Raw genomic sequence first — 13,546 nt, forward strand, 5'->3', positions numbered from 1 at the left:
TCTCTCCAGCCACGTATTCATCTGCTCTATCCCCCTGTTTCTGTACTCACTAGCTCGTGACATCAGAAGTAATCCGGAGATTACTACCTTTTGAGGTCGTGCTTTTTAATCTCTCTCCTAGCTCCCTGAACTCTGCCTGCTGGAGAGGGGATGTCGGGGAAACAGTGAGCGTGGAATTGAACACATCCAGAGTTAGCGCCTTAAGGGACGGGGCAGATGGGAGGGAGGGGATCCACTGAGTATACAACTGAACCCAGGCAGTGTCAGCTCCTTCAGGGGAGGGGAACCAGTGAGTGTCAAACTGAACCCAGCCAGAGTCAGTACCTTCAGGGGAGGGGAACCAGTGAGTGTAGAACTGAACCCAGCCAGAGTCAGTACCTTCAGGGGAGGGGAACCAGTGAGTGTAGAACTGGATCCAGCCAGAGTCAGCATCTTCAAGGGATGAGAGGGGAACCAGTGAGTGTAGAACTGATTTCAGCCCGAGACAGAACCTTAAGGGGCGGGGACAGAGGGGAGGGAGGGGAACCAGTGAGTGCAGAACTGAAACCAGACAGATGCAGCATCTTCAGGGGAGTAAAGGAGAGGCAGTTGAGAGAAGGTTCACGAGGTTGATTCCGGAGATAAGAGGGTTGACTTATCAGGAAATATTGAGTTGGGATAAATGGTTCATTCTCAGTTTGGCAATCAGTAACTAGTGGGTTGCCGCAGGGATCAGTGCTGGGACCCTAACTATTTACAATCTATATTAACGACTTGGAAGAAGGGACCGAGTGTAGTGTAGCCAAGTTTGTTGACTATAAAAAGATGGGAGGAAAAGCAATGTGTGAGGAGGACACACAAAGTCTGCAAAACAACATTGACAGGCTAAGTGATTTGGCAAAAATTTGGCAGATGGAGTATAATGTTGGAAAGTGTGAGGTCATGCACTTTGGCAGAAAAAAATCAAAGAGGAAGTTATTATTTAAAATGGAGAAAGATTACCAAGTGATACTGTACAGCGGGACCTGGGGGGACTTGTGCATGAAACACAAAAGATCAGTACGCAGGTACAGCAAGTGATCAGGAAGGCCAATGGAATCTTGGCCTTTATTACAAAGGGGATGGAGTATAAAAGCTGTGAAGTCTTGCTACAGTTGTACAGGGCATTGGTGAGGCCACACTCGAAATACTGCGTGCAGTTTTGGTTTCCATATTTACGAAAGGATATACTTGCTTTGGAGGCAGTTCAGAGAAGGTTCACAAAGTTGATTGCAGAGATGAGGGGGTTGACTTATGAGGAAAGGTTGAATATGTTGGGCATCTATTCACTGGAATTCAGAAGATAGAAAAGTGATCTTATCGAAACATATAAGATTTTGAGGGGGCGTGGCAAGGTGGATGCAGAGAGGATGTTTCACTGATGGGGTAAACTAGAACTAGAGGGCATAATCTTAGAATAAGGGGCCCCCCATTTAAAACTGAGATGAGACATTTCGTCTCTGAGGGTTGTGGATGTCTGGAATTCACTGCCTCAGAGACCTGTGGAAGCTGGGACATTGTATAAATTAAATCAGAAATAGACACTTTCTTAAACAAAAAGGGGTTATGGGGAGCGGGCAGGGAAGGGGACCTGAGTCCATGATCGGATCAGCCATGGTCGTATTAAATGGCGGAGCAGGTTCGAGGGGGTTCATGGCCTACTGCTGCTCCTATATCTTATGTTAACCAGTGAGTGCAGAACTGAAACAAGACCGAGTCAGCATCTTCAGGGGAGGAGAGGGGAGCCAGTGAGTGTGGAACTGATCTCAGTCAGAGTCAGTAGCTTAAGGGGAGGGGAACCAGTGAGTGCTGAATTGAAACCAGACAGAGTCAGCATCTTCAGGGGAGGAGCGGGGAACCAGTGAGTGTGGAACTGATCTCAGTCAGAGTCAGTACCTTCAGGGGAGGGGAACCAGTGAGTGTAGAACTGAACCCAGCCAGAGTCAGTACCTTCAGGGGAGGGGAACCAGTGAGTGTGGAACTGATCTCAGTCAGAGTCAGTACCTTCAGGGGAGGGGAACCAGTGAGTGTAGAACTGATCCCAGCCAGAATCAGCACCTTCACGGGAGGGGAACCAGTGAGTGTAGAACTGAGAATAACCAGAATCACCACACACATGGGAGGGGAACAGTGAGTGTGCAAGTGAACCCAGCCAGAGTCCACTCCTATAGGAGAAGGAAGTGTACCAGTGAGTGTATTTCTGAACCCAGTCAGAATTGGTGGTGAAAACTGGGAGTGGAGGAGAAACAGTTTAGAATTGTGTGTTGATTTGGATTTCAGCACAGCAGGAGGGACAATGTGTGGGACAGGGATTTACAGCTTTGGAAGAACAAGAGAGGAAAGAATGTTCCATGGAAACGAGGAGGCCAAGTTTCGACTGACCCATAGAACGGTGCACCTCCGAGAGGTCCGCCGACTTTCTGGAAGGAAAAGTGAGCCTTATACTTACCTCGGGATTCTCCACGGTGATCTGGCCTGCTTTGGGCTGAGCACAAGAGAAGCAGCGGGGGGCGGAGCTACAGCCATGCACCAAACAGTGTCGGCAGCTGTCCGTGTGTGCAGTGGGGTCTGCGTGTGTACACAGTAGCTCCTGGCCCTCCCAGCGTGTCGTGGCTCCGGGCGACCCTATCCCTGGCTGAAGGAACGACGCGATGTTCACTGCCCCTAGCCCGGGCCGAGTGGCTGCCTGCCTCGCCTCGCCGCTGCCTAAACTCGGGCCCCGCCTCCCCTCCCCTCACCATCCCTCACCTCGCTGCTGCCGGACTCTCGTCTCGCCGCCACTGCTCTTACCTCGAGGCCTCCCTGCCGGCCTGCCCAAACACCAGCTCCGCAATGGGGCCGCCGACCATCTCTTCGCCGGGGCCCGCCCGAACTCTTCCCCGGCGGCGGGGCCCAGCCCGAACTCTTGAACCTTGAAAATGTAAGAGGCAGGCAGGGCTGTGTGTGCTGCTGGACGGCTCGCAGTGCTCCGGAACGGAGAGGTGCTGCAGTCGGTGAGGTAGCAACCTTTAATTTTTTATTTGTTGATTGATTTTTAATTTCTTTTTAAATTTTATTTATTGATTCAGTTATTGATCATTTATTATTGATGATGTTGCTTTATTTTTAAAAGTGAAGTGTTTAATGCTTTTGAAAATCCTCGAACTTCCCTTCCGTCCACAACCCCTCCCCCACCGGCCATCTCTGGCTACCGGCGCCTGATTTCTAAAGTGTCCACAAGGTTTTTCTGAGCGTACAAAAGTGAGCACTGACTCAGGCCTAAGTTAGTTTGGAGTAACTTTTCGCTGTCTAAACTTGCTTAACTGGCCAAAATGGTGCAGGTGGCTGGAAAAGGAAACTAAACTAACTGACTGAAAGTGGAACAAACTAAACCTGTAGAATTGTGATTTATAGGATACTCCAAAACAATAGGACCAACTGCTGTCGAAACTTGGACCCTAGATGTGTCTATTCTGAATCTGTGTCTTGTACTGACAGTCATGAGTTTTGTTTTCTCATTTTACAGCGTATTAGAAGGGGAGATTTTCAGACAGGAAACACAAACCAAACATCGCGTCAAGATCTGACGGAGTCAATCGATTCATCAGGATCTAATATCATCAGCCTTTGAAAGTGGAAGGAGAAATGTTTGTCTTTCCTGCCTGTGGGACAATATTGTAAACATCAGTGTGACTGGAAAGGCATCGAGACACACACCCGAGTGAGTGATCCAGTGCACTGCCTGTGGAAAGAGCTTTAACCAGTTACACAGCCTGAAGAAACATCGCACATTCACAGCGCGGAGAATCTGTAAACGTGTTGTGTGTGTGGGCGAGGTTTCAACTGATCATCCAACCATGGAGAGTCACAAGGGTACCCGCACCCTGGAGAGACCGTGGAAATGTGGGGACTGTGGGAAGGGATTCAGATGGCCGTCAGATCTGGAAATTCATCGACGCAGTCACACTGGGGAGAGGCCGTTTACCTGCCCCATGTGTGGGAAGGGATTCACTGGGTCATCCCACCTGCAGTCACACCAGCGAGTTCACACTGGCGAGAGGCCGTTCACCTGCTCTGAGTGTGGGAAGGGATTCTTTCTGTCATCCGACCTGCTGACACACCAGCGAGTTCACACTGGGGGGAGGCCTTTCACCTGCTCTGTGTGTAGAAAGGGATTCATTCAGTTATCCTCCCTGCTGAGACAGCAGCGAGTTCACAACTGACTACAGTCTGGGGCTGGAATCTACTGTTAATCACATCCTGACTGAACCATGTTCATTCTGACAATTGGGGTTTGTTTCTGCTGATAACTCCTGTAACTTGACTGGAGTTTAATATTTGGATATAGCAAAATAAATAAATAAATGGAGGGATGCAGGAGGTGGGAGGCTGAGGTCCAGGTCACCTGGTCGGAGGCACACCTGCTCGCCAGGCGTCGTCGTGTGTAACCCGGTTTCAAATGACTGAAAATGATGCTAATGAAACACCCCAAACAACTTTCTAGTTAGATTGGGGTATAGTATTCAGTTCTTCAATAAAAAATATTTTAAAAGAAAATAATTCTTGAATGTTCTTCCACGATGGTTATATTTTTTTCAGAAGTTTTAAAAGTTTCTTGTGGAGTTTTTAAAAAGTTTTCCCAAGTTATTTATAAGTTTCCCAAGTTGATTTAAAGTTTAAAATGAAAGTCAGTATTAAGCTACCTCCCTTGATACTATTCCATGGGCGCTGCCAGCCCTTTGCAGCTGCACAAAGCCCTGGCTGGACCACACCTGTAGTACTGCGGGGAAGTAGAGTCCTGGTCGTCTCCGAAGGGTGCCCGAATGCCTGGACACCATATACAGTTCCTTGGTTAGAATCCCCGTGTACAGTGCCAGCGTTAGAATCCCCATGTACAGTGCCAGGGTTAGAATGTCCATGTACAATGCCAGGGTTAGAATCCCCGTGTGCAGTGCCAGGTTTAGAACCCCCGTGTACAGTGCCAGGGTTAGAATCCCCATGTAGAGTCCCAGGGTTAGAATGCCCATGTACTCTCCCAGGCTTAGAATCCCCATGTAAAGTTCCAGGGTTAGAATCTCCATGAACTCTCTCCCAGGGTTAGAATCCCCAACTACTCTCCCCCAGGGTTAGAATGCCCAGATACTCTCCCAGGGTTAGAATACCCATGTACTCTCCCAGGATTAGAATCCCATGAACTCTCTCCCAGGGTTAGAATCCCCAACTACTCTCCCCCAGGGTTAGAATGCCCAGATACTCTCCCAGGGTTAGAATACCCATGTACTCTCCCAGGATTAGAATCCCATGTACTCTCTCCCAGGGTTACAATCCCTATGTACTCTCCCAGGGTTAGAATACCCACGTACAGTCCCAGGGTTGGAATCGCAATGTACAGTCCCAGGGTTGGAATCGCAATGTACAGTCTCAGAGATGGAATCCTGTGACTGTACACAGTTGAAGAGAATACTTGAGACCTTAAATCTGAGTTGGTGGAAAATATCATAGAAACATAATTCAATTTCTATACTAAACTATTTGAAATCAAATCAAATGAATTGTTGCATCTCACACGTTACTTTTATGCCAAATGGGAAACAAGTGATGTGTGTGGGGGGAGTGCAGGACTGTTTGTACCCACTTACCTGGCTCTCCACTACAAATGTGCTTATTTAGGTTCGCAGTCTCATTGACACATCCAACTGACTGGATGTACCTCGCCCTTTAAACCCCCTCAGAGAAATATCAGCATTTGATGTTTAGTTTGCCAAATCTTTATATAAAACTGGTTCGGCCTCAGCTGGAGAATTGTGTTCAAGTTTGGGCTCCAAACTTTCGGAATGATGCCAAGCTTTTAGAGAAGGTGCAGAAGGAGCAGTGCCAGGGATGTGGGACTTCCGTGATGTGGAGAGCCTGGTGAAGTTTTCTCCAGAGAACAGGAAAGGGTAAAAGGAGCTTTGACAGAGATGTACAAAATTATGAATGATTTAGAAGAATCAGCAAATATGGAATTATTTCCAGTGGCATTAGGGAAGGTAACCAGAGGAGTCAGATTACCGATGATTGGCAAAATGACGAGAGCTGAGATGTCGGATCATTTGTTATCCAACGATTTGTTATGATCCAGAATGCAGTGTCTGAAAGGATGGTGGAAGCAGATTCAATAGTAACTTTTAAAAGGGAATTGAATAAATACTTGCCGGGGAAAATATACTGAGCTATGGATAAAGAGCAGAGCAGTGAGATTCATTCAACAGCTCCACCAAAGAGCTAGCACAGACACGATGGGTCGCATGACCTTCTGTGCTGTACCACTCCCTGACAATGGTGAATGATTGCACCCAGAGTGCTCCGCCTGGGGGAATACGCCCTATCTCCATCAGCAGGGAGGCAACCCGTAGGAAAGGCTGGTTCCCAGAGAGCACCTCCCTGTGCGGAGAGGCTCCCAGGGACTGTCCGGAGCGAGCACGGCGCCGGGCAACACCGAGTGTGGCTCACAGGCCCCAGGCAACACCGAGTGTGGCTCTCAGGCCCTGGGTAACACTGAATGTGGCCCTCAGGCCCCGGGCAACACCGAGTGTGGCCCTCAGGCCCCGGGCAACACCGAGTCTGGCCCTCAGGTCCCGGGCAACACCGAGTGTGGCCCTCAGGCCCCGGACAACACCGAGTGTGGCATTCAGGCCCCGGGCAGCAACGAGTGCGGCTCTCAGGCCCCGGGCAGCACTGAGTGCGGCTCTCAGGCCGCGGGCAACACCGAGTGCGGCTCTCAGGCCCCGGGCAACACCGAGTGTGGCTCTCAGGCCCCGGGCAGCACCGAGTGTGGCTCTCAGGCCCCGGGCAGCACCGAGTGCGGCTCTCAGGCCCCGGGCAACACCGAGTGCGGCTCTCAGGCCCCGGACAACACCGAGTGCGGCTCTCAGGCCCCGGACAGCACCGAGTGTGCCCCCCTCCCCCGCCCCGAGTCAGAGAGCTGGGTTCAGCACCAGCAAACACCGGGTGCAACGCCTCCCCCAAACCATGAAAACAACTGGTTGCATATATACAGCAGGCCCAGCAATTCCCAGCCGCTCTGTATCAGGATGGGTGCTGGATGCGGAAGTCACTCCCTGTCCTCCTGTACACTACAGTATTAGACAGTCCCTTGAATCGAGGATGACCCACTTCCACACCAAAAAGGGATGAGTTCACAGATGTTTCAATATGAGATTTGATATTCCAGGTCCCAAACTACATATTGAAGGGTGGGAGATGCCTTTGCATGGATTATTTTAATGTGTGTGTCCGTTGTACACCAGCCACCACACGGGCTGGACAGAGCGAGGTCTTGGTCCAGTGGCAAATGTTAAACAAGACGACTGGAGACCAATCTCAGCTGCACAGACCTGGTGCACATACTCCTACTGCCAATAGATCACAGTGTGGTCTGGCCCATGCTGTCCCTGGGCCCTTGCCTCTTCTGGGCCCCGAATTCGTGCCTCTCGTAGGCCACAATCTCTCCACCCTAAAATCTCACCTCTTGTGGGCCCCAATCTCTCAGCCCCGATCTCTCGCCGCGACTCCACCCGGACCTCACCACTCCTCTGCTGCTTGCCGCATCGCCTGCTGTACCTGGGCCGTTCCGATGGTCCTGCCCCTGCTCCAATCACTGACCTGCATTCCAGTACAAAGCTAAATCTAGACTCTCAAATCTCCAAATCTGTGGCAATTTAGAGTAGATCGCCTCTCAACTATGCTGCAAATGTTAGAAAGATGCTTTGGATACCTGGCCTCCTGTGTGGATCTGTTTGTTGCATCAGTTTGAGCTGGAGTGGAGATGGAGGAAAAGCTGCTGGGTTTCACCCCCAGTAATTCTGGGCGCAGTGGGACCAACAATTCCCCATGGGGGGCTGTCAATAGAGGTGGGTTCCCTTCCCTGAAGGACATTAATGAACCAGTTGGGTTTTATCACAAACTGGCAGCTTTCATTGTTACTTATTCTAGTGCTGGCCCCACAAATGACCAAGTTCATTAAGCTCAATTTCTCAACATGCCTTTGTGTTTTTGAGGATTCTCTCTCACCCACCCTTTTTCCTGTCTGAAATTCACTTTACAGGGTATTAAAAGAGGAGGATTTGTCGACTGGAGGCTCAAACCAACCAGCACATTCAGATCTGATGGAGTCACTCGATTCATCGGGAACAGAATATCATCAGCCTTTAACCATGGAAGCAAAAAGCACCGTTCACAGCGGGGAGAAACTGTACACGTGCTCTGTGTGTGGACAATGCTTCAGATTATCATCCAACCTGGAGAGACACAAGCCACAGTCACACTGGGGAGAAATTGTGCAAATGTGGGGACTGTGGGAAGCGTTTCAACTACCCGTCACAGCTGGAAACACATCGGTGAGTTCACACTGGGAAGAGGCCGTTCACCTGCGCTGAGTGTGGGAAGGGGTTCGCTTGGTCATCCTATCTGTTGAGGCACCAGCGAGTTCACACGTGAATGCAGGGATTGGGATCTGCTGTTAATCACATCCTGACTGAACCATGTTCATTCTGACAGTTGGGGTTTGTTTCCGCTGATGTTAATAACTCCTGTAACTGGACTGGAGTTTAATATTTGGGATATAGACAAATAAATTCGTGTTTCTTTCAACACATTGCTGTAGATTTTTGTCTTTCCCGAGTGTTAAGCATCACCTGGCTGGAGCTCAGTGAGGACAATCTGGGCGGAGGAACGTATGGGGGGAGAACTTCAGCCTGGACACAGTCCTTCAGGCTCACACTGAGAGGGGCAAACGGCACTTTGGTCTTTCTCATCTCTCTTCACTGTCAGCAAAGTCGCCTTGCGGGTTAACCTTGACGTGGAAGGAGCGGATGATATCCACACATGGGTGTTTAAAGAGATGGGACGGGTGCTCTGTCAGCCCCTTGCCCATATCTCCAACAGCTCAGTAGATTCATGGGTTGTTCCCTGAGATTGGAAAGTAGCACATGTAGTTCCCATTTTCCAAATTGGGCACAAGTCAGAGCTCGGGAACTGAAGGACCATCAACGTGACCTCGATCACTGGGAAGGTGCTTGAAGGGATCCTGAGAGATGCTGTTTTCGATCATGGGGAAAGGGAATGGGCCATTATAGATACTGAACACAGATTTCGGTAAACATGGTCATGTCTTACAGACTAGCTTGAGTTTGTAAAGAAGTTGTTAGGTTGGTGGATGGGGGAATCCGGTTGACATTGTCTACCTCAAGGTGTCAAACTCATTTTCTTTGGTGGCCCTGATCCAATATTCTTGCACTTGGCATGGGCCACATTCAGCAAAAGCTATGAAAAGAGGAATAAATGAAAATAAACTAAATCAGATTTACATTTACATTTTATGTACAGCCTCTGCTCCCGATCCCTGGCACCTCTGAGCTTGAGCATTCATGAACTGACCCTGCTCAAACCATAACCACAAGGATATCGGTGCTTGGTTCTGCCTGTGCCCACAAGACTGTGTCACTGCCACACACATATACCATTTCCTTGTTTCACATCTCCATACAAAGACCATCTCTTCACACATCCCATTTCTACACAATTGCAGCAGACATGAGCAAGGATGTGAGGCTTATTAAAATACACATTTCATTACAGCAAAGGTTACACTGGGAAAAATGTTCAGTTATTTTCCATTACAGACAAAATGCTGGACAAACCTGGCACCTGAACAGTGTCTCATCGGCCTACAGGCTTTTCTTAAATAGATTTGCTGCCTGGATATAAACTTAAACAAGCTTTGCAGGCGTGATGCTCTATTCACACATTGAAGGCGAGAGAGATTCTGTGGGGCACACACTAAGTCCAGCAGCTGAAAGTGATTAACAGACTGGGTTTTGTGTTTCGTGATCCCGGGCGTGTTACCAATACCAGCAAAGATGAAGCCCATGGAATAAAAGGGACAATGGATACTGTCTCACTGTGAGCGAGTCAGAATGAGAAGCTTGAACAACAGCCGATGTTTCACAAAGGGAGACCTCACTAGACCAAAGGACATTGGTGGCGTTTAATGGGCTGTTTGTGTCACTGGGCTACAGGAGGCTATTTGTGACAGAAGGAAAGCTGGTCACAGCAAACACAGAGTTTACCCGCCTTTCCAGGGCTCACTCTGACCCCCACCTTATCTCTCACTATTGATGGACACAGCAGCAGTATTTGCTCCTCTGACCTTTCCTCTCTCGTTCCTCCTACACCCCTAATACACGGCCCGACACAATCTCCCTCCCACTACATCCTCACTGTGCTGGAATCCACACCAGTCTCCCCATCTGCTCCTTGTTCTCTCCCTGGATCCTGAAACTACAGACCTCACTGATCTCTCCTGAAGTCTACAGGCTCTAAAACTGAAGCTTGGTGGCCCTCAGTCCCCACTCCTTGATTTATCTCCCTTTCTCTCCTCCTCTTTCCCCCTTGGTTGTGTTCCACACTCTGGGGCTTCCCCGGGATTCTCAATATGAACAGTGGGATGTGTGTTGAGACAGGATGTCCCAGCTCTCCACCTTGAAAGGGACAAGAAGAGAACAAGCTGTGCTGAATGGCCCTGCTTTATGATATCACTGCAGTGCCTAGCAACTACCCTCCCTGAGCCCTGCACATTATGGGCTGGGTTGAGCTCAGTGCTGTTACAGGAAGGGAAACAGGAGCAGGGTGCGACCCGTGTGGAGCCCAGTATTAATGGGGAGAGGTAAATGATCAATTTATACCTTATTGAGTGAGAAATGTCAGCGTCCCGGACACTCCCTGTCTTTCAGTATCTGTGTCGGGTGTGACCGATGGGTTCACTCTGTATCTGACTCGTGCTGTGCCCGACTGGAGAGTGTTTGATGCTGGCATGAGCTGCTCAGCTCGATGAACACAACATTTAACCCAAAGATGATCAGACAAACCCATCAGCTTCTCCCCTGGACACAGGTCCTGAAGGACAGGGAGTGTCTCTATTAATTTGGCTGGTGTCTTTGATCAAATTTAAATAACTCATCTCTTTTTAAAAATTTGTTCATGGAATGTGGGTGTCACCTCTCACTTCTCATTCTTCTAAACGCTGAAGAATATAGGCCTAGTCTACTCAATCCCTCATAGGACAATCCTCCCATCTCAGGAATCAGTCTGGTGAATCTTCATTGCACTCCTACTACAGCAAGTTTATCTTTCCTTAAAAGCACCTGAAGGTAACAATTATGTAATTTACTGTGTTCTGTAAGCATGTGCTATTTTGTTTTATTTTATCTGTTCTGTATTGTGTTTAGTTAATAAAATATAGCTCCGAATTAAATTGGAGTTATTGAAATTAACTAAGCTATGTTTTATTCAAGGTCAATGATGATAGCCTTACGAATGATTTCTGCTGCTTTAACGGATTTTTAATTCCGAAGGAAGATTTGAAGTTCCAAACTTAAAAAAAAAAGAACCAAGTGTTGATTTAAAACAAACTTCTGTTTGTTCACTTGAGTAGTAACGAATTCAGTCTTCTGTTTATAATCAATTTACAAGTGGAGTATAGTCACAGATGGAGCACGTGTAACCAGGCACGGGTATCTCCACGCTAACGAGCAAAGGAAAAAGCTTACATTTATAGACTGTTTTCTTATCAAACTGGAGCCGGCTTTGCCTAATATGGTAGTCTCTGGCTGCTGCATAATCCAGAGACACAAGTTTACATCAGCAACACATTTAGAAGCATTGCGGCCTGGCTACAGTGATCATAAACCACTACTTCTGGACTTTTCTTATCCAAACAATATTTCTAATCCATTCTATTATGAATATCGAAGCCTGGTTGGTCGCAAAACACCAGCTGTTGCTCAGTGAAATCTGTCTCTCTCTCCCTAATAATACGAACCACATTTTTCCCTCTATCGAATGAATGAAACATAAACCCCTTTCAGAAGCTGAATTAACCAGGGTCCACGTGTCAACCTGTCCCACAGGTTTTTTTATGGGTGACTTTACCTGTTGACAAAGTGTTTTATATCTTTCTTTGTCTTTACTAATCCTGGTTTTCTCTCAGCGTCCTTCCCTTTCCTTATATTTTCAATGTCCCTTATTGACTTCCTTACAGCATAATGCAATGACCAGAATCCCGGAAGCTATTATCCGTGCTATCACCAATCCCAGCTGGAACAATCTAACTAGATGCTACTTTCCACCATTCCTGATTGGCAAGTCTCGGGATTGCCTGTTCTATTTGTCTATATGATTTGCACTGTGTGTTTCTGGGATGACCTAATTCGCTGAATTATGAGCTTTAAAGCCAGAAACAGGGAGAATATAGTGTCCTATATGTGGAATGACTCGAATGGCTTCATCCTCCAGAGGCAGCCTCATCTGCAGATAAGTTGCGTTCTGATGATGCACGAGAAACAACGTTTAGCACCGATACATGTGTTCCTCGGTGGAATCAAGCTAAAGTGATGTTCTAGTATGGGGCATCGGGTTGAACCCACAGTCATATACGTGACAGTAATCGTCACACAATACTGTCCTTTTCCTTTATACACGGTATTAGTTTGGCCTTCGCCCCATTTATTTATTTCAATCTGGCATTCTGGAGATTCTTTGTCAAGGGTGAACCCACAAGCTGGAACACCTACAAACCCATGTCATCCCTTTCAAAGTACAACACTGCATATCTGGTGCTATCCAAGTTCCTCCCCTCTCAATCAGATATCTTGGATATTCCTCATACTGTTTATGGATCGGACCTAACTCAGTCTTCCACCCTTGCAAACAATTCTACCCTATACACCGTCCAAGGTTTCGTTTCATTTCCATTTTACCTCAGCAAAGGCAAGACCAGTCCCACTGGTCTAATATCTTCACTTCTTTCTCCTTCCCGAGGAGCCAAAATCCCCATTCCTATTGGCTGCATCACATCAAAGCCTATGACTTGGTTCCCTAAACCATTTTCTCAGTTGTTCTTCATGAATACACAAAGGGATTTGATTACTCTCTCTCTTGTCCAGTCCCTTCTGTTCCAAATTCATCATAAATGTCACAGAGGCTACACACAATACCACCAGTAAGACATATCGTGTTCCCATTCATTTTCTATATCTATTCTGTTTACTCCTGCTAACCTTGCTGTGGCTCCTATTCGGAGCTATCCTGTCAGCTCTCACTTTCCTTGCGATTTAAACTGAATCTCCTGGTGTTCCCCATCTTCCTCATCTCTTGGTTCCTGTTTTCTATTCTTTACTAACACATCCTTTACTAATACTCTTCCAATTTTGTCTATTAACTGTGAATATCTCCCTTCACATAATCTAGTTGATAGATTCAAGCTCATGTTTAAATCTTTTGATTTCAATTCACAATTTAAAACCACACATTGTTATATAATACATTTCCTGATTCAGTTACATCTAGTCCATTAAAATTTGGGTTCTTTTACTGGATCGGACAGGTCGAGTTCTTTTTGTGAGGTGGGATGTCATTTTATTTAAGTCCCACAATATGATGATCACTATCAGCGTTTCTACTTGACAAACCAACAGTTAACATTACTGATCAACATACGACATTTCTTACT

The sequence above is a fragment of the Pristiophorus japonicus genome, chromosome 23 (assembly GCF_044704955.1).
Source record: "Pristiophorus japonicus isolate sPriJap1 chromosome 23, sPriJap1.hap1, whole genome shotgun sequence".
Lineage (NCBI taxonomy): Eukaryota > Metazoa > Chordata > Chondrichthyes > Pristiophoridae > Pristiophorus > Pristiophorus japonicus.